At 45.8% G+C, this 21,261-nt stretch overlaps 1 non-coding gene across 1 annotated transcript; it reads left to right on the top strand.

Moving 5' to 3' along the window:
* Nucleotides 1-244: 244 nt before the first annotated feature.
* LOC138581615 (small nucleolar RNA SNORA49) lies at nucleotides 245-373 on the top strand. The gene has a single exon (XR_011304676.1). It is a non-coding gene; the product is annotated as a small nucleolar RNA SNORA49 (small nucleolar RNA).
* Nucleotides 374-21,261: the final 20,888 nt, after the last annotated feature.

Raw genomic sequence — 21,261 nt, forward strand, 5'->3', positions numbered from 1 at the left:
ATTGTGCTTATTGTTCATACAAAGACAAATGCAGGAAGGGTAGAAGGAAGTAAGAAAAAAAGGATCTGGACTTTGGTTCGGGCTATGTCGGCTGGGCTTTATGCTCGAGTTGCTTGAAAACCTTTTAGTTTCTGAGCAGACTGGCTACCTCCAAACTCGTAATGGGCCGCATTACGAGTTTGGAGGTAGCCATGGTGCTATTAGAGCCATGGCTGCCTCCAAAATCGTGTCCAGATCCGAGTTCCTTGAATGAGGAATTACCGGGTCATTCCAACTTTGGAGGACCCGGTAATTCCTCATTAAAAAAAAAACAATCCCCATTCCCATTTGAGCCCCCATAGGGCTCAATGGGAATGGGGATGGAGCTAATAATGGGCCCGTTAATAACGGGCCGGTTTTTAGCTCCCTGCTCCCTTTGCGGGACCCGCAAAGGACGTCTGGTCTGACCAGACGTTCTGAGCGGGTCCTGCAAGGGAACCTCGTAATAGGGCGGAATGGGTTTACCGGCACCATTACCGCTGCTGGTAAACCCATTCCACCAACCTCATAATGAGGCCCAATGGGCCTCATTACACGGAAGGCGGTGAGCCATGGCGCTATTAGCGCCATGGCTCATGCCGGTAAAATACCGGCACCGCCTTGGCGGAAAGGGGATTTACCGCCCCATTCCAAGGTTGGAGGGGCGGTAAATCCCCCTTCCGCCATTGCCCTTCCCCATTCCCATTTCTGCCCCATAGGGCTCTATGGGAATGGGGAAGGCGCTAATTACGGCACCGCAATTTTGCGGTGCCGTAATTAGCTCCGAGGTCCCTTAGCGGGTTGGTTTTTAACACCTGCAAAAAGCAAGCGTTAAAGCACCAACCCGCTAAGGGACCTCGTAGTAAGGCGGTAATGGTTAACGGTCACCGTTACCATTAACCGTGGCCGTTAACCATTACCGCCTTCCGTGTAATGAGGCCCAATGTATTGGAAGTGATTTTTAGAATTGAACATTTTAAATGTTTAATCAGAGCTGTTTTACAAACAGTAAAAATGCGTATTGTCTTTTTTAACAGCTTCTTTTCCTGGAAAATACACACCTTTTCTGTCTCCCAAAATGTGCTTCCTTCTTGGAATGGATCACTTTCTGTCTCATCTATGAGCACCAAGGCAATGTTTAATTGTTGTTGCTGGCCACTGATTAGAGCTGACGAATTTGCACATTTGTCACAATATACACAAATACTAATACTTAACACAACATTAGAACATAATAAACACAGTGGTAGACCCTGCAATTTAGGCCTCAAGTCCCTTAGATGGTCAGCCAAAAACCCTGCACTATTTACAGAGTCCATCTGCGTCACTCCAACTTCCCCGGTTCAGGCAACGTGGCCACATTGTGATACCAACATTGCTGCAGGACACACCGTCATTACAATGCCTGTCTCCATAACCAATACATACAATAAAATGCCCCCCAACCTTCTCCTTAAAGAGTGAAATATAATGCAGAGGGTGCAAAAGAGAGAGAGAGAGAGAGAGAGAGAGAGAGAGAGAGAGAGAGAGAGACCGATAGCTTTGGATCAGAACATGAAATGTCTGGTTGATCTAGTGTGTTTTAATACCATGATTGCATCAACAAGATCTGGTAGCATGTGATGTAAGGTAAGCATCCACTAGCTGTTACCTAGGGGTCGTTGAGCAAGGGGTTCTAGTATCCCACTGAATGCTTTCATTGACATGTACTTTAGGATACAACTGTAATTTTTATGGTTTGGTAGTAGACTTATGGAAGACACGTGACTCATTGGCAATGTGTCCAGAGTGGACAGGTCCTGTTTTTTTTTTTTACAAACCATTGTAAACTGGCATTTAGGTGAAACTGCTTGGTGGTATGTCGACCAAGACTTATAGCAACATAATATAATGTATTGGTACATGAAAGCACACCCTTTTGTCATCCTTTGGCATGGAGCCATCCGTTAACATTATCTGCAGTCTTCTTTAACAACACGTGTTAAAATATGAATGCTTGCGTACAAACCCTATTTTTAAGTAACCCTCGTTGCAATTATGCACTGTTTTTTTGTTTCTGTGGGAAAACTGATAGCTTCTTCTTAAGAAAATAGATGAAAGCCATAAGAATAAATATCATTCTGGATTAAATGTGATATTATACAACCACATACGTCCCATTGTGCTTTGTTGAGTTAGTGGCAGCCATCGTGTTCTCCCACTGGACTTGTGACATTGACTGCAAACAAATGAAAGGCATCTTTCGAAAGGTGTTCAGTCTTCTAAAGCATTGCAAGCTGGCAGGCTGCCACTGCCAGGGTAGCACCCGGGGATCCAACTGCCATATGTAATTATTAATTACAACAGCACCTTACATACTGAGACACTACAAAGTCATGTTATACCATTCACTGGGGATTTCGGCGCTGACAGCTAACAGCTTCCGACTGTCATCTGCCACATGTGAATAAGCACATACTGTGGGGGACTAATTGTTAAGTAGACGTTGCGATCCGTGCTGTAATTCGACTTGTAGTGTTTCAATAGCTGTTTTTCATAGTGTGCCTTTCACTGTCACTCAGAGAATCCATTTGCTAGAGAACGTGCATAAATATGACATTAAGACAGAAAGCCGCGAGTCATGTTTAACTTCAATGCAGAAAGGAAAATGGACACAAAAGGGCCCATCCAATACTGTATAAAACGTGTCATTGCAAAGACATTAATGAAAAGACCGATTAAGCAAGTAAGACTGCTGTGCGACATAAATGATTGTCTTATACTGGCAGTATAGGCGATACCGTCTCTCTTCCACCTTCAGATCTCAGCAGAGCTGTTTAGACAGTGGTTTAAAGTAATTGGGTCTGATTCATGGAATTTCTAGCGCAATGAAAAGTGACTTTGCTCTGTTGCAAAATGACTTTGCATTGCCAACACCAACCCTGATTCACAGAGCGGTGGACAGTGTATTCCTTCAGTGCCAAGTCACTTGACTCTGCAAAAGTACCCTTTGCACAGAAAAATAGGACCGATTTTGCACAGTGCAAAGAGTACTTTAGCAGTGCAAAGTGACTTTGCACTGCACAAATACACTTTGCACCGCTCTGTGAATCAGGGTGTTTGTTGGCAGTGCAAAGCCACTTTGCACCTATTGCCACTGAATGTTGGAGAAAGTGAATAAAAATGTCCAAAATGAATGGATCATTCACCAAATATATATTTTTCACCTCCCATAAAACAATTTCTTATTCGTTTTCTTAATAAGATCTTATCAGATTCTTATAAGAGCTTACATGAATTACTACTTCAAACGAATAGGATTTTGTAAGAATTCAATATATATGATATGATATATGATATGATATGTAATGAATAGCACACCTATACAAAAGTGTTTCTAGAAGTGGCAAGATAAGGGGGGATCAGAAGGAGGACAAAACAATGATCTTACTAGGCCTTGTGTCATTCAGGCCGTGCAAGTGCAGGGGAGAGGGAGAGAGGAAGGGGGTGTAGTTCTGGAAGTTCGATAATTGCCCTGGGTGTGGGGGTGCAGGTATTCAATAAGTGCAGCGGGTGGGTGGCTCTTAAGTGCAGATAGAGAAGGGACTGTAGGGTTACAGATACAGGCCCTTAATTGCCGGTGGAGCATATAGGCAGTGCGAGGGTAACTGGACATTCAGGACCCTTGGTCTGAGTTTAGTGGGAGGCCAGTTGACCAGTGCGTGGAGCAGTCAAGGACCTCAGCAAGGGAGAGAAGAGAGAAAGTGGAAGTAAAAATGAAGGCCTTGGGTTGGCTCTTAAGTGCAGATAGAGAAGGGACTGTAGGGTTACAGATACAGGCCCTTAAGTGCCGGTGGAGCATATAGGCAGTGTGAGGGTAACTGGACATTCAGGACCCTTGGTCTGAGTTTAGTGGGAGGCCAGTTGACCAGTGCGTGGAGCAGTCAAGGACCTCAGCAAGGGAGAGAAGAGAGAAAGTGGAAGTAAAAAAAAGGCCTTGGGTTGCTTCCAGAACTAGAGGTGGTTCTGCTTACGGTTGAGAGAAGCAGGTAGGCTATTCCAGAGGAAGGCCCCACACGAGGATAGAGATCTGCCCCCACTCTCTGCTTGGAGAAGCTACTGACCCTCAAAGAGTTGGGAGGTGGATGAGCATAGAGCTCGAGAAGGAAGATTTTTAGGAAGAGAACATTGAATGTAGTGTGGCTCAGGCCCCAGAAAGCATTGTGGACGATGTAGAGGGTCTTGAAATTTTTCCTTGCAGCCACGGGGAGCCAGTGACGAGATTTCAGAGCTGGAGAAATATGATCCCTGGACTTGAGGCTAAGGACACGTCTCGCAGACCTGTTCTGGATAAGTTGTAAAGGTCGGAGAGTGGAGAAAGGCAGATTTAGAAAAGAGGCTGTTGCAGTAGCCCAGCCTAGAGATGACCAGGGATCTAGAGACAGTGAGCTTCTGGGGGAAAGTGAGAAAAGGCAGAATACATCTGAGGAGGTGCAGCTGATAGTTTGACTTCTTAGAGACATTGAGATGTGAGGAGAGAAGGAGAGGGTGGAGTCAAAGATGACACCAAGGTGCTTAGCCTCACAGGAATGAGTAGGAAGAGGGCCCTGGGTGGGCGGCCAGAGAGAGAGAGAGGGAAAGAGGGAGCAGGTTTCCTGATGAGGAGGATCTCATTCTTACTGGCATCAAGGCAGAGATCACTGGCAGCACACATTCCTGAATAACAGCTAGACAGTCTGGTATTAGAAAAGGAGCAGAGGTGGCTGAGGGGAGCCTGAAGGAGAGCTGGGTTCATCTGTAAAACACTGGACGTTAGAGCATAATGTAGCGATGCGGTGGGCAAGAGGTGTCAAGTAGTGGTTGAAAAGCCAGCGACAAGGGATAGACCACTCGGGAACACCACAAGTAGAAAGAGAGATAAAAGAGAGGAAAGACCCCAGCTGCACCTTGTGGCTTCGGTCGTTGAGAAAGGAGGTCAACTAGGCTAGGACCTGACCAGTGATATCCAGGTTGTAACGAAGGTGCTTGAGCAGGATGGCATTGTTGACTATGTCAAAAGCAGAGGAAAGATCGAGGAGAATGAGGACGTATGGTGGTGTAATATGAGTTCTTATGAATTTCTTATTGTTGTTTCCAAAATCCCACTAGTTTCTCATAGGTTCTTATAAGCTATTTTTAATGATTGGATAGATGAAATGATTTCTTTAGCGGCTATTGAAAAGGGAATGTAAAGAAGAATGGGGAAATTACATCTGCATGCTAAGGTTTGGGATGTTTTCTTAGATATGTATTAACGTAAGAGGTTGGTTGTTTTTTTTTTCTTTCCTTCTCTCTGCATATGGTGTATATCTTGATGTTTTTTGTATGTAATATGGCGTAATTATTTCAAAATTGCTGTATTCTTGTTTGATAAAATGTAAATAAATAAAACAAAAAAAAGAATGCTAAAGGCATTCTTGTTAGGGCTGGTATTACGCAATGCAATATGTGCATATTGGAAGAAGAGGTACTCTTAAATCACGCGCCAATTCATAACCATCAGAGAAAACGAATGTCACATTGGAATTCGAGAATAATGAATATGGATAATCAAGCTTTGGTTTCACTTTTCTTCTAGGCTTCATTTTAATGAGTGGATGTTGCTTTAATATGCATTCAACCCTATCCTCATACTATCATGCAGACAATTCAGACTGTCACAAAAAGCAAAAATAACTATTATTAGCACATGGTGATCGGTATTGACCTCCCCTTAGCCAATCAGAATGTATAGAATGTAGTTAATAAGTACTGGTATTGACTGCATTCTGAACATTCTGTGATCAATATACTCAAAGCAGAATTTGGGGGGACAATGCTCTTCTGCATAGCAGCAAGACTTTAGAACTCACTTCCAAATGTATAGACCTCAGTTGGGGTAATTATTGCTTGTGGTAATGATCCTTCCCCCAATTTACGGCCAGAGACGAATAATGACCCCTGCCTCCATCTACAAGACTATGTTATGTTTATGTATTATTTTTTCAATTTTGAAGACTTCTATATCATAACCTCGGATTTAGCAGGGTATAAGGCTATGCCAGACCTAGATGCAATCAGATTAAAGCAGAGATCACATCATTTGGATATGTTTTTCATGAATTGGGAAGTAAAAGAAATAGAATGTATACATATATGGGGTAATAAACCCGAACAATGCAATGAAAGATAGGCGTGCACATACCATGCTACAACTCTAGACTCAGATTTGTTGCATGAATTCCAGCATACAATGGGGTATCTTTAAAAAAGTAATGAGAAAGAACATGTGAAATATGAAAAAATTGCTGTGAAAATACAGTGATTTAACACACATGCTCTCTATTTTCTTCCTCTTACTGTATCTCTCTGTCTCTCTGTCTCTCTCTCTCTCTCTCTCTCTCTCTCTCTCTCTCTCCCTCCCTCTCTGCCCTCTCTTTTTCTCTGCTTTTAACACTCCCACTCTTTGTGGGTGGAAATCACATTGCCAGGGGCACATTTGCAAGAAAGACCTCACTAGACACACTAATTCCATCTACCTGAGCCTGCCTGCAGAGGCCAGGAGCCCTAAAAGAAGCATCCAGGGTCGATCATGGAGCTGCTCATGTGATTTGACTCCCCAAAGAACAATTTGAAATGGTCTTTTCACCACTGAAAGGGCTTTAACTGGGTTGGGAGCAACACAGAGTTCATTGGTGTCTTTTCTGCACTGCTCCTCTGTGGTGCTACAAACTAGCAAGTCAACAAAATACCGCAGTAGTGTGCTTGGAATCTGCATGTTTCATAGGTCCATCTGGAGGACCCTGTTGAAGACAGTAGGGGCCTAACAATACCCCTGTGTTAAACGAGTGTGCTGATATCTCTGTTCGCAGTATGAAAACACGATAATATGCTGGAAATCTGGATGTAAGGGCAGTGAGAAAAACAAATGCATTTTTGTAAGGTCAATCACTGTAAGATTTGTGACATCTGCAGGTATGTTACAGAGTATTGAAGCTGGGTTGGTACAAGTGGACACTCTGCTTCCAACATATATTGTTAAGAGGCCTGAGATCGTGTATGAATCTCTGAGATGAGCCTTTCACGTTTTTCACTGGGTATTTCACTGTGTTGCATGGTGATAGACAGTACTATGATGCCTTGCCCAATAAGGGCTGTAATGTTGTCAAATATTCCCTCATCTGCTTCTCTGGACTGTTGATATTGTTTCACCCTGGAGAGTATTGCACCTTGTTTCAATTGTATCGCTAATGTTCCTATGCTATTTAATAACACTACATCATGGGTGTTGTCTGTCCATAGTCAACTGACACTGTTGCCAAGTCCTCATACAATCGTGTTGAGTTTGCTGTTGAAACTAGTATTGTCTGTGTTACCGCTCTGTGTTGCACTACCATGTGACATGGTATGCAGCTTTGAAACAATATTTCCCCCTCTGAATCAGTGTCTGCAAATAAATGCTTGTCAGTTATTTCTCTCAATGGCAATGCGGGGTCTATGCATAGTACTGTGCATCGTTCTATTTCCTCATCATCTGTTACTGTTAGAATGATGGCATCTCTTCTGGTTATTACTGCATCAATGTGTAAATTGAACTTCATTCCTGGCAGCCTCTCTTGTGGGACTGCTGGTCTAAATAGGAATTCCACTGACAAGCAAAATATAATATTTTTTAATCCTGTGAGTCATCCAATCAGGACAGTTACTGCATACAGAAACATTTGTTATGCAGTGGTAGTACTCAGATTGCCTTAAAGCTGCACAGTGTTTGAACTACTGCGTCTACTTTGGTGTAATGCATGCCTGGTGTAGAGCATGCCATTCCTTTGTCTTTGAAGGAAATGTTCATATTTAGTTTACCCAGTAGGTCTCTACCCAGTATGTTTACTGGTGTCCCAGTACTTTACAATACTGGTGCTAACATCTCTTGTGTCCCTATAGTGATGGGTGCATCTTCTATGAAAGGAACCCTTATTATAGCCTCAGCGAATCACTGTGTGTCCATGATTTTGTTGGTCAAAGGAAACCTTTCTTCCTTAATACAGGACATCGTGGTTCCTGTATCGACCATGAAGATGAAAATCCTATCTCATATTTCACTCTCTGCTCACCCTCCATTTCCCAGTCTTCCTCATCTTCCTACTGATCATCGTCACTTTCTGCTGCTGCTGAATCATAATCAAATGTTTTGTACATTCTGCTCTTTTTGCAAGGAGCCTTCCTCGTTTCTCCCTTCTGTCTGCGTGTCATCCTTTGTCTCGAATTTAAAATTCTTAATCACTGCTCTGTTCATCTTCAATAATACCTCCTCTGTTGTGAATGTATCAGCATTAACCACAGGGCATGGTCCCTCCCATTTTCTTCTCTTCGTTACCCTCTAAAGCTCTTCCTCTGTTTTTTTAACAGCTGCTTCAGTCCCTGTGCACTTTATTTTCTAGCTCTGTTACGATAGTCTTTCAGTGTTTATTATTTCCAGCGGCATGCCGTGACGCTTTTGGTTCTGGCTCTGCTTTGGCCTTATAGCAAGGGTTTCTATATCCCACTGCAGGTTTTAAAGGATATGTTCTAGCTATGGGCAGATACCTCGGCTGCCCAGGCGCTGGAGCCTGTGCCAAACTGGTGCTCTCTCTGAAAGATACCGGGAGGCTACAACAGGTGTTTTCCCACCTGCTTCATCCCCTCCCTCTAATTCCCCATCTACCTCATCACACAGTTTCCAGAGCTCTAATATGCTCTGTCTCCTTTTCAGTTTTTGCCTTTGTACCTTGATAACAAATGCTCTATAGGGGATTCTATACCATCCTTAGCCCTATTGGCCTATCCTAACCCTTGTGACCATTCTAATAACTACCTCATAATAATGGCTTCATGGTGGGACCATCTCATTTCTCATGATGTTGATTGGATAGTAGTCATGTTAAAATGTTTCATATACAACTTGACTTCTGATTGGTGTAGCACCTCTGTTATCCTCGTGTGGCCTACTTTGGTCATTGGCGACCAATAGAATGTTGTAGTGTGAACAGTGTGGCAACAAAAAACGAATACTTTGCCTCCTTTCCCCTGAGAGCTAAAATGTTGGCACCGTCTTACCATTCTCACGCTTATGACTGCTTAACTGGCAGTTAATGTTGTGACTTCAGGTTGGAAAAATTAATTCCTTCTATTTCCTTTCTCATGATGTTACTAAATGACTTCATCGGGCGTGCTTTCGGGCCTCTTGCTCTGAGACCATGTGCACAAATGAACTGATGAGAAGGCGGGTATGTGTGGTCTGGACATATACATGCAAGGGTAGTTTAATAACTGATAGGAACTCTAAGTGTTATATTCCTTTATTACTTGGTATATTTCTTAGTTTCAACAATCTTAATGAATTGTCTTTTTATGTTCGTTTGTGAGAGATTCTAGGGTCACATAATTGTTTTGCTCGATTCTTAAGTGAATATTATCTACCAGGGGGCACTGCGTGTCTGCTGTTCCAGTGGCTCTGTCTTATGCACACCACTGCCCCATTCCCACCAATCTGTGGCCTTGTATTTGATAGTTTCTAAGAACATGCATAAACTTTATTAGTTATGTGTTTCATTTGTTAGATGTGTGGGACCTTGCTGCATCATTCTGTAAATAACCAATCACTTTGTGGCATTTCACAGCTTCCCCTCGTGAGGTCTGCTCATAGATTCATCATCTGATTTAATCATGCTCCCTTGTTCTGTGCTTGAGAATAATTTCACCTCATTACCCTGATCAATTGCAGCGTGACATTACACCATGTTCAAGGCTGCTAACCTTGTCAGAGCGTTTCTCATGTGTTAGCTGAAACCAAATGCATTACTGTGTGGACCTAACCATTGATGTCTGAGGCCTAGTGTATTATAATGGTTCATTTTTCTGAGGACTACTCTGTTTCACACACCTATGAAGTGCTCATATATAACTGCCACGACACAGTGATGGTTCTTTTGGCACTTTTGGAAACGTGCACCTGTTTGTGTGACAAGATGTCTTTTCTGACTGTCAAAATTGTCGGTCTAGTCTTTTTTCAACATGGCACCCACGTGTCCTACTTGTCCCCAGTGAACGTGTGACTTGCTGCATTGCAACCTTCCTCCTTGCTTTGGGTAAGGTCCTGTTATTTCTTATTGTCGCCCTTCTCTTTGTACCCTTTCCTCTGCATCCTGCTCTGATTTCCACTGTTCCTCTTTGCCTTCTGCTGCCCTTATCTGCTCTTTGCCTGCAGCTTTTGCGGTATCCTTTCCGTGCCTCGCTCTGTTTTCTTCTGCAGCTGCATTGCCTGTTGCCGTTCCTGTAACCCTCTGCACACCGCTCTGTTATTTTGTACAGCTGCATTACTGCTTCCGCTCTCTGCCGCACCAAACCTCTCTGCACAACACCTTGTTACCCCCTGATCCTTTTCCCTGCCAGCTGCTTCTTTCCATCTGCAGACAGCTCCTGTAGACAAGACCTGTTCATTTTATTTCTGGTCTTCTCCCTGCTTCCTTCCGTTGCACTCTATTGAAAGTCTCATACAAGATTACCCTTCCTGGATCTAACATACAAGACTAACCTACCTGGATCTATGTGTTTTCCATTTTTGGATTGGGGGGTATGCTACCATTGTTTGGCTTTTACCCCTGAAGGCTATTCTTTCAGGGGTCCAACTGCCTAGTCTTGACTCTATGTAGGCAGGCACTGTGGCCTCTGACAGGGATAGATTGTTTGTCTTCAATCAGTGACAGACCTCCAAAGGCAAGAAAGGAACAAGATAAAAGAGAAAGTCTACATCTAAATCATCCTGTCAAGATCAAGGTGACCCAATTACTGACAATTCTGAGAGTTTGGAATGCCTAGAAGATATGTCCAGCCTTGAACAAATCCCAGAAATTGTGTAGGCAGTACAAGGCCTTATTCTCGAGGTGCAAAACTTAAAAAACGAAAATCCGACTTTACAACAGATGATAACCACAAGAGAAAACCAGAACATGGATTTACCCCTTTAGGATTGGCATCAGGAAAATTTGATGGATCTCCCAAACAAGTACGCAAATGTATTGAAGCTTGCACTGCGTATTTTAGTTTCTGCGTGACTGCCTTGGCAACAGACAGGTCTTGAGTTGGATTTATGATCTCTAACAAGACCGGGAATGCCTTAGCATGGGCTAGCCCACTTGTTATTACAGCCAATCCAGTGCTACTCCATAACTCAGCATTTGTCCAGCTGCTTAAATAAATGTTTGAACAACCAGAAATAAGGCACATTCGGTTTACGAGTTTCTCCTTGACATCCGGTAAGGCAATACTGATGTCTTGTCGTACATTTCCTCCATCAAGAAAATAGCAGCTGAGGCGGGGTGGCCAGAGACAGCCCAATAAACTATATTTATATGGGGCTATTAATAACGATATCTAAGATCAACTTGCTTGCATTACTCATCCTGCCTCTTTCTCAGAGCGGGTCTCTATGGTTTTACAAATAGACTATCCCTAGCTGAATGAAGGGGTGACTGAAGAAAAGGAACAGACAACGTACTTTAGGATTCCATTCAACAGCTTCTTCTTCTACTAATTCACCGTCTTGTGACAAACCTATGCAGACCGGTTCAGCCCAAAGGCCTCTAACCACCATTGAGAGAAAATGAAGGAGGGACCTGGGACTCATCTGATATTGTGGGTCAAAAGGACATCTGGTAAGAGACTGTCCAGAAAGTGCCTCCAAGAAGGCAGGGAAATGAAAAACCCTGATCTTAGAAGGGACGTTTATATGGGGAAATGACACCATTCCATCAAATTCTACCTGTTCTTGAAGTATTGGATTCATGATTGATGGTACTATGAGTTATCCAACACATGAAACATAGGCCTGAGTTCTTGATGTTTGCTTTCAGTTTGCATTTGTAGCCTTTTAAATTCTAACTCGTCTCATTTTTTCAAGAGAGACAAATTCTGGACTGGGAACCAAAAGAGGCCCTGGAAATAATGTTCAAAGTGGCCCCATATTACACACTTTCAGCAAGCCCAACCATGTTCCTATGAAAACATTTGGAAAGAGGCCCAGGGTGCAGAGGCCTACCAGAAAATCTCCTGAGTTCATTAGTGGCCAGTCCAACCCTGGTTCAAGTGCCCGAGTCAGGAGACTGCTTATTTACAAAGCATTTTCCAATGGGATTGCACCATTGAAAAATACTTTTGTAAATCAGGCCCTGGAGCTTATCAAAATCAGAAGAGCCTAGTACTGATTCTGCTCACACTTTTCACTACTCCAAAGAAGCCTTGTTCATGATATTGCCACATATGTAAAAATAACAGCGGCCAATCATATACTGGACATCACAAAGTGTCTTGGTCTGTAGTCTTACTTCTAGCAGCTTCTTTTAACATACCTTTGCATGATCACCTTGAGTATTAAAGTCTCATTCTGTGGGCCTCATTACGAGTTATGCCGGTAAGGGAAAAATGATGCCGGTATGCAAATACCGGCATCATTTAACGTTCCGTAGCATTCTGACCCACAAACCCGGTATTAACGGCACCGCTATTTACGGTGCCGCCAATAGCGGCATAGGCGCGTACACGCGCCTCCTCAGGTAGTAAATACCGGCATGCCGGTAATAGGGGGCAATCACAACCCACGCAAACATGCAAATACCGGCATCGCGAACACAGTAATAACGGGCTGCATGATGCCGGAAAAACAGGCATCGCGGACCACCCGCAAACAGCAACCATGATACAAGGCAGCTGCCACAGGTAAACACAATCCCCACAGGTGGAGTCAAAGGAGGCTGTGCCAGTATGAACTGAGCACACCCACACACCACAACCCCCCCCCACAGGTGTAGGCAATGCAGAGTGGCCCAGTACAAAAGGAGCACACCTGCACACCACACCCCTTCCTACACCAAAATGCTACCACTAGCATTTGCAATCATGGCGCAGGAGGACATGCCTATACTGCTACAACTACAGCAACAACAGCAACAACAGCAACAACAACAACAACAACAACAACTACAGCAGCAAGAACAGGCAGCACAGAGGAGACGCAGGAGGAGAAGGAGGGTGAGACAGGCCCAGCAATTAACACCAGCGCAGCCACCAGCGCCTCGTAGGCAGCCACCAATCCCTTGCACCAGACCCAGCCCATTCAACCTAACCCCTGAGCAGATCCACACCCTGTACCGGTTGGACCGTGACACCATCACCACCATAGTGGACATGATACACAACGACATTGCCAGCCACATACAAATACGCACTGCCATCCCCCCACTACTGAAGGTGGTGTCTGTGCTACACTTCCTGGCCACAGGCACCTACCAACACACAGTGGGCCAGCTGCATGGCATTTCACAACCACTATTCTCACGCATGCTGAACCAAGTGCTCGATGCCCTCCTGAAGCACGCAAGCACCCACATATTCCTACCACGGACTGGCCAGGAGATAGCCGAAACCAAAGTAGGCTTCCATGCACTGGCCGGCATGCCCAATTGTGTTGGTGCCATCGACTGCACCCATGTGGAATTGGTAGTCCCCCATGCCATAGAGGCGGTGTACCGCAATCACAAGCAATACCACTCCATCAATGTGCAAATGGTATGTGACTCCAGCACAATCATCACCCATTGCTGCGCCAGATTTCCTGGATCCACACATGATGCCATGGTACTGCGCAACTCCACGCTACCCCGTCACATGGAGCGACATGCTGGACCACGTGCCTGGCTGCTCTGTAAGTTGCACAACAGGCTCATGGCCATGCTGTGGGGTACTCATGTGTGCGGATGCAGAAGGGGGGGATAGTACACCTGGGTGGGAAAGGGGGGGATAGTTCACCAGGGTGGGAAAGGGGGTTTAAAAGTACACCTGGGTGGCAATAGCCAGTGAGTGGAGAATGAATGCAGAGCTAAACACTCCTCACCTGACACAGCCAAACGGAAAATGACACATCACTGGGCCACATATCACAAATAATGCAAATGGATGACAACAAGTAAGAGGCACAACCGGGGCACCATGGTGATGGCAAGCAATGCATGACTGAATAGGATGGCAACTGTGCCAATGCGGCCAGTGTGACCATGCAAAGTAAAGAGTACACAGCATGAATTGGAGGCTAAACATTGTTGCACTGCCACAGCACATCTGCCTCAGCATGCATGATTACACCCTGCATCATCTATTCAACCCCATCCAGTGTTCCACACCTCTTTCCAGTATACATCCCATATAGGTGCACGTACAGGGTCATGTGCATGCTCACACCTAATAGCTGCTGCCATGTCCGTGCTCCCTGAAGGTGTCAGTTCAGAGTGACACACACCTATTTGTATCTGCTTGCAGGTGATGGAGGATATCCCTTGAGGCCGTGGCTACTTACCCCTGTGCGGAACCCGCAGAACAGCCATGAAGAGGAGTACAATCGTGTGCACACTCGTACCCGTGTCGTGATTGAGCAGACCTTTGGCCGGTTGAAGGCGCGGTTCCGCTGCCTAAGCAGGTCTGGTGGGGCACTCCTATATAGGCCTGAGAAGGTGGCAAAGATCACCATGGCCTGTGTCATGCTGCACAACATGTGTGTCCGAAGTAATGTACCACTGCCACCTGACATTGACATGCATGGCCCGGGTGAGGATGAAGGGGATGGAGATGGAGGCGAAGGAGCCCCCCTGCCAGTACGTGATGCACGGGACGGCTATGCTGTATGCCAAGCACTAATTGACAAATACTTTTAAGACACAGGGACCATGAATGACTTTTGTCAGTCAGACACTGGGCCAATGTGAAAATGCACAAAGGGAATGTTGTAATTTTGAGACTGAACACCGTAACACATTAAATGGATGCACACCAAAAATGACAATGTCCAGCCATGGATTGTTCTCCAGAAAACTTGTGTATTATATGAAAGTGCAAAACTGTGCCCACTCCCCCCTCCCACGATCCCCCAACAAACTCCCTCACCCACCCCACAGACCCCAGTGAACAGCCCAACAAACTCCCTCACCCACCCCACAGACCCAGTGAACAGCCCAACAAACTCCCTCACCCACCCCACAGATCCCAGATGTCCCCATGTGTGCAACAAACAGTGTTGCCTTCAACAATCCTACTCCTCACATTTCTTCCATTTTTCAAAAAGTCACTTTTTGGCGACTTTCAGGTCTGGGGGTGCCATGGCCATGCACCGTGCACTCCTGCGCGTTAAGCACACGGGGCTTGATTGGACAGAGGTGGAAGGTGTTGACGTGGTCGAGGTGTCAATTGTCAATCCTCTGTCAGACCCATGGTGTGGCTGCTGCACCTGCCTGATGTTGGCTAGTAGGGCCTCGGTCGGTGACCCCATGCACTGCCTGAATGCAGACGTGGACGCCTCCACGGCTGCTGTATTTGCGGCAATGGCCGTGGCTATGGCCTTCATGGCCTCATTACCGGCAAGGACCTGTTGCCGCATTATCTGCAGCATCTCGTCTTGACGGGCCTCCACCCTTGCCAGACGGACCTCAAAGGGGGTTTCTGTCGCAGGTGTACCTGTGGAGGGCTGGGTGGTGGAGGGCTGGGTGGTGGAGGGCTGGGTGGCGGAGGGCTGGGTGGTGGCAGGCACCTGCGTGGGGCCCTCGTCCTGGGAACTGTCGTCCTCAAATATGCTGATGACCGAATCCCCTAGGTCGGAGTCATGGAGACATGGGTCATCCAGGCTCTCTGTCTCCGCAGGGGTATAGGGGGGGCCAATGGGTGTTGGGCTGGGCGATCCCGAAAATTCTTCGGCCTCTTCAACCACCTCTGTGGACAGGACGTCTGTGGTGGCCGGCGGTACAGCTGGCACTGTCGCAGCAGGTGCCCCCTGCAGAGATGATGCCTTGCGTGGCACACTGGGAGTGGTCAGAGGAAATTTTTTGGAGGAGGGGGTTGCGGTGTCCCTGGTCCCCTTGCTTGCACTGGATGTGCCTGGCCCCCTGTCCTGGGTTCCACCTTCTTCATCGGTGCCTGGGGGATAGAAGAGATGCAGGTCATCAGTGAGATTGCCAAATGGCAGCTGTGATTTGTGGCAGTGTTATATCTTGATACATTCAGGCATGATTTCATTTCTGTTGTGTGGCATTTGGTGTACTGAGGGGACATGTTGGCAATGATTGCATGGCTGGTGGCAATGGATTGTCTAGGTGTGGGGGGACATGGGCATGGATGGGTTTACAGATTTCACGCAGCATGCGTGTGGTGCAGGGGGTGGCAATCAATATTCTGTTGGTGAGTTGATGTTGCCTTGGGTATGGGAATTGCCTTGCCTATTCTGACTCCCACCTCACTTGTGTCACATCATGTTTTGTTATAGGTGGATGTGATGGTTCACTCACCTTCCTCTGTTGTAGTAGATGCCCCGTACTCCTGCTCTCCAATCCCCTCGATGGATTCTGGATCGATGAATCCACTTGCAATCTCCTCCCATGTGGTGAGTTTAACAGGGGAGTGTGTGCCACCGCCTGTCGCCATTGCGGCCCTCCGGTTCTCCGCAAGGATCTTCCGCACACGGAGGCGGAGGTCGTCCCAGCGCTTTCTGCAATCCCGGACACTCCTTGGGGTAACCCCCACTGCTGTTACCCTCTGCGCAACCTCCTGCCACACCTGTTTTTTATGCGTTTGGGCCGCATGCTTCAGGTCCGTGCTTCGGATAATGTCAGCATGCTGTTGTAGGGTGTCCGCTAGCATTGTAAATTCTGCATCTGAGAAGCGCTGCTTCCTCTTCCTTTGTTTGCTTTGTTTGCTTTTTCCTGTGGCCTTTGACATCCTGGTTCTGTTTTGGCACTCAACAACACGGGTGTAGTGGTAGTAATGGAGGATGGCAATGGATTGTGTTTTTAAAGATGGCCGCCAGCCCATTTCCCGTTCCTGCGCGATGACGAAATTTCCGGGTCTGTTTTTTGCGAACACGGTAATACCATGGTGGTATTACCGTGCCGGTATTTACGGGTTAGTGTGAGGCGGTAGCGCAATGGGCGGGCTCCGCGATGCCGGTATAGGGGGCTTGGAGGCCCTTTACCGGCATGGCGGTGTTGCCACTACCGGCATGGGGGAACGCGCGTGCTCGCACACTCGTAATGACCCGCTATTAGCGGGTTCATATGTGCACGGACCCGCTCATTCCGGTATGCCGGTAATGAACACGGTTTTACTGGCATACTCGTAATGAGGCCCTGTGACTTCATCTTCCGTGATTTTACTGAAATAGCCTTTGTATGCAAATAAAGGGAGCCTGTATATCTTTTGCCTCCAGAACCCTGTAAATCCTAGCCCCGGCCCTCAGAGCCAGGCCGAGGCATGGGCAGTCTGTGCAGTCGCCCCGGGCCCTGCGCTCGTGGGGACGCACAGCTACCTGCTGCCGTCAGTATAAGGAGTAATAAAGCCGGGCTGCTTCCATCCACAAGGCTTTTCATTGTGCCTGTTTTAGCAAGGCCGTGCTGTCAGATCCCAAACCCATTTGATGCGCTTCTAGAGACAAATACCTCCCTCCAACCTCCTCAGCATCCCATCAGACCCATGGGGCCTCACAGTTAGGCCTTATCACCTCTTTGTTTAAAGTAATGGCCCATTTAACACTTTTGTTTTGGACAATGCGTTGAAAAGGGGAATTTTATTCTGAAAGCACATACAGAAAAACTGGATGCCACCCAAATCTGTCTTCTTTGAAGACAATTAAAATATTTTGACTAAAAGAGTTGTGCACTATCTTAATAGTATTTATATGCCCGCATTTGGTGTGTTAAATAAAAAAAAGAATTGGGGGGGAGAATGTCACATTTAAGGTGCATCATATGAAGCATGCCTTTGTTAAAATATGCAAAAGGTTAGCATTTCAAATTATCATTTGTTATGATTAAGTCTTGAAACACAGCCGTAAAGACATTTTTTTGATCATTTTGTGGAATTGCATTCTGGTATTTGTAGTCTTCAGGATAGGGTGATAAGGTACAATAAGGTAGTGAGTTCAAATTGGGGTATATACGAAGGCAGTGAGTGTAAATACATGTACAGCAAGGCAGTCGGTGCAAACAGAGCTATACAATAATGCAGTGAGCGCACATTAACTTATAATACTGGGTGAGTACAGATGGTGGTGGTACAATAAGGAAGATAATTCAATTCAGTCAAATGTATAACAAGCGAGTGAGTGCAGACTGAGGTGCAAAATGGCAGTGAGTGCCAATTGCAGGCACGCAATTCCTTCTTTAGCAGTTAAAATTCCTGTGTCAATATATGCTGGAAATGTGGTTGTAGTTTGTAACAACGCGGAATTGCGCATGACTGGTTTTAAAACACAGCATGTTCTTAAGTTCCACTGGCAGGCTCGTGTTGGGTAAAGGAAACAAGGCAGGGAGCAAAAGCGAATAGTGAAGAAGTCAGGGGTATTAGTCATATGCTGCCCATCCTCACTGGAGGGTGCAGGCAACGGGGGAGAAATGGATTAAACTTCAGTCAATATTGTCTCTCTTTAACAGGCACAATAATGCTAATAAACAAGGGCCTTGCCACCGAGATCTGACTGGTATCATACGATACTTTCCCTGTTACTGCTCTCCCCCAGGCATCCTGGAAATTATAGGAATTGGGGTCTCCTGCGCATGTCCTCATTAACCTCTTTGCCTAAATAACTTGTCACTAGTGCCTGTGCAGCGCCGCTCTCAGCTCCAGATTGCTACAAATCTGCTCTTTGTGAACCTGCAGTCAGGAATACGATTTACAGTTTCAAGACTTCAAATGAAATCCCTTCACCACCACCCATGATAAAAGTTAGCTGATTTGCAAAGATTACGCCCAAGCTGCTCTATTCCAACAGCCACGCTACTCGTGCCTCTGGCGCTAGTGGGTTCCATGCTAAATTAGTAAATGGCACGCAGGAAAATGATCCAAATGGTGAATATTGCCTGCGTCAGGACAGAGGAAAAGAAAGAGCGTGGTGTGTGATTTGTCAACGAGGCCTCATTTGCACAGTGTGCTCCGCCAGCCCATCTGCCCGGGCATAGACACCACCTAATGCACTGCTCTGCAGGCGCAGGTTGCTAATGTGATGATGCCAGGACCGCAGAATTGCCCCTCTCCTGACAGCTCGAGAGTGGACAATAGAAGTGCTGTTCACAATTAACATGTCTATTACTCTGTAATCATGTTAACATGTGAGAATTACACTTACCTCACACCTGCCTCCAACTTCATCAGGCTGCAGTCCTCAAGGGAGCACCGAAGTCGGCCCGGGCTGCACTTGCGCATGCGAGCACAGTCCCATGGAAGTTAGGGCACGTGCGGTTTATGCGGTGCCCACCCGTAAATGCGCAGGCGCAAGCCACGGCCAGCACGGACAATAAAGCAGCAGCCAGCGAAGAGCGATGAGCAAACCACCCAGGCTGGCTCAGGCTGGCCTGGAATAGAGATGATCATAATGTTCGTTGTAAGTCCGCATTTAAATGTATGTATCCTTCCCCCAAGCAAGTAAAGAGGCCCTATGCGCCCATGGCCTACTGGGGAAAGTCCTGGTCTCCCGGTGGGTCAGTCCAGCACTGACTGGACCTGGTAGGGTCCCTGTGGTTATAGCTTGAGGATCTAAAGCTAGTAAAGGTGCAGTGGGACTCACATCCTGAGACTTTTCTGTCTCCTCTAACTCATCAATAACATTGGAGCTTGACTCTGAATCATTATCATCCTCATCAACATTATCCACATTTGCTGAGGGGCTAGGGGTTATAGCTCTATTTCCCAGTCTTTGATGATTCAACAATGTCTCAATCAATTCATTGTTCTTGCCTTTAACAGATAGAGAACTGACTTTACACATAGCTTTCAGTTGGTCTACTGTAAGAATGATCAGGGCTTCCTGCTTGAATTTATCCATATTTGGCATTATAAAATAATTGCTTTTCTAGTGATGCTTAGCCTTGTGAAGGTTATTCGAACAAAAGTAAGAGCAGCACTCTCAATTTAACAACTATATGTTATCCTCACCGCTGTACACCAGTGTTAGGTAGAAATGCATGCAGTACCCTCTGTGACCACCATATACAATTAGGACTACGGGTGTAAGCAAGACCAACCTTTGGTATAAGTCTGTACCACACAGTTTTTGGTGGTAGCGAGCTGAGCAGCCAGGCTTATCTCAAGGGTGAATGTGAGCAGTACAAGTAGTTACACAGAGGACTTTCAATCACAGTGGTTCAAGTAGACTCTTATACTCAAGGTTTCTTGGTAAAACACTTATTCATTTATTACACAATCATTTAGAAAACATTTCACCAGTGGAAGACAACTTAATATTATATATCCATACACTTCAATACAAAACTCACATATACTTATTAGACAGTGCAAATAGTTTCAGTTCACCAGAGCAGTTCAATTCAAGTTAATAGGCCAGGTCAAAGTCAATGGGTTAGTGTTCTGGATAGGAAAGAGCAGTTCTGGTATCAAACGGTAAAGTCTTTGCAAAAGTTCTCAGAAGTAGTTTAGGCGAAAAAGAATAATTTGTTGCGTCACAAGCTAATTAGGCCTGAAAGTTGGGAAAGTTTCACAAACTTTCACTGCAAGAGTGGCGTTCTTTCAATCGGGTTGGAACAGTACCTTGGTATGAAGAAAGAAATGCTGCCGAAGTCGTTGGTTCCTGGCAGTTCCTGCAGATCTCGCTGTTCCTGGGCCCCAGTCATGGGGACAAGAGGGAGGATGTCGGGGGACTCCTGCACTGCACGGGGTCGTTGAAGAAAGCAAACAAGTTGGAGTCATCAAAACACATGAACGAGCGGGAACAAAGGCTCACATTCTTTCCAGGTAAAAAAATCAAGTCCTCAAGAATCCAGCAAAGTTGCTGGGGGTCACTAAGATGAAGGGAACTAGCACATTTATGAGAATTCTCCCTAACACTGTACTGGCTCTTCTTGATTTTGGTGCCACAGGTATCTTTATGGACACTCTTTGGGCTGAACGAAATCAGATAACTAAGGAAGACAAGAAGGAGTATCAACCATTTGAAGGGGTAGATGGAACACCCCTAAATTCCGATCCTATCACACAGAAATCTATACCAATGTCAATAACCATCACAATCACTATGAATCCTTGTCCTTTGACCTCATCCGAGCTGTGCATTTCCAGTCATTCTAGGGATAATGTGGCTCTGCAAACACAATCCTTCATTCCTTCCTTAGACTGGTCAAAAAACACTTTGGAATTGTTGTCGAGTCATTGTGATACCCATTGTCTAAA

Source organism: Ambystoma mexicanum, chromosome 3p (genome assembly GCF_040938575.1).
Source record: "Ambystoma mexicanum isolate Mex_15411 chromosome 3p, UKY_AmexF1_1, whole genome shotgun sequence".
Classification (NCBI taxonomy): domain Eukaryota; kingdom Metazoa; phylum Chordata; class Amphibia; order Caudata; family Ambystomatidae; genus Ambystoma; species Ambystoma mexicanum.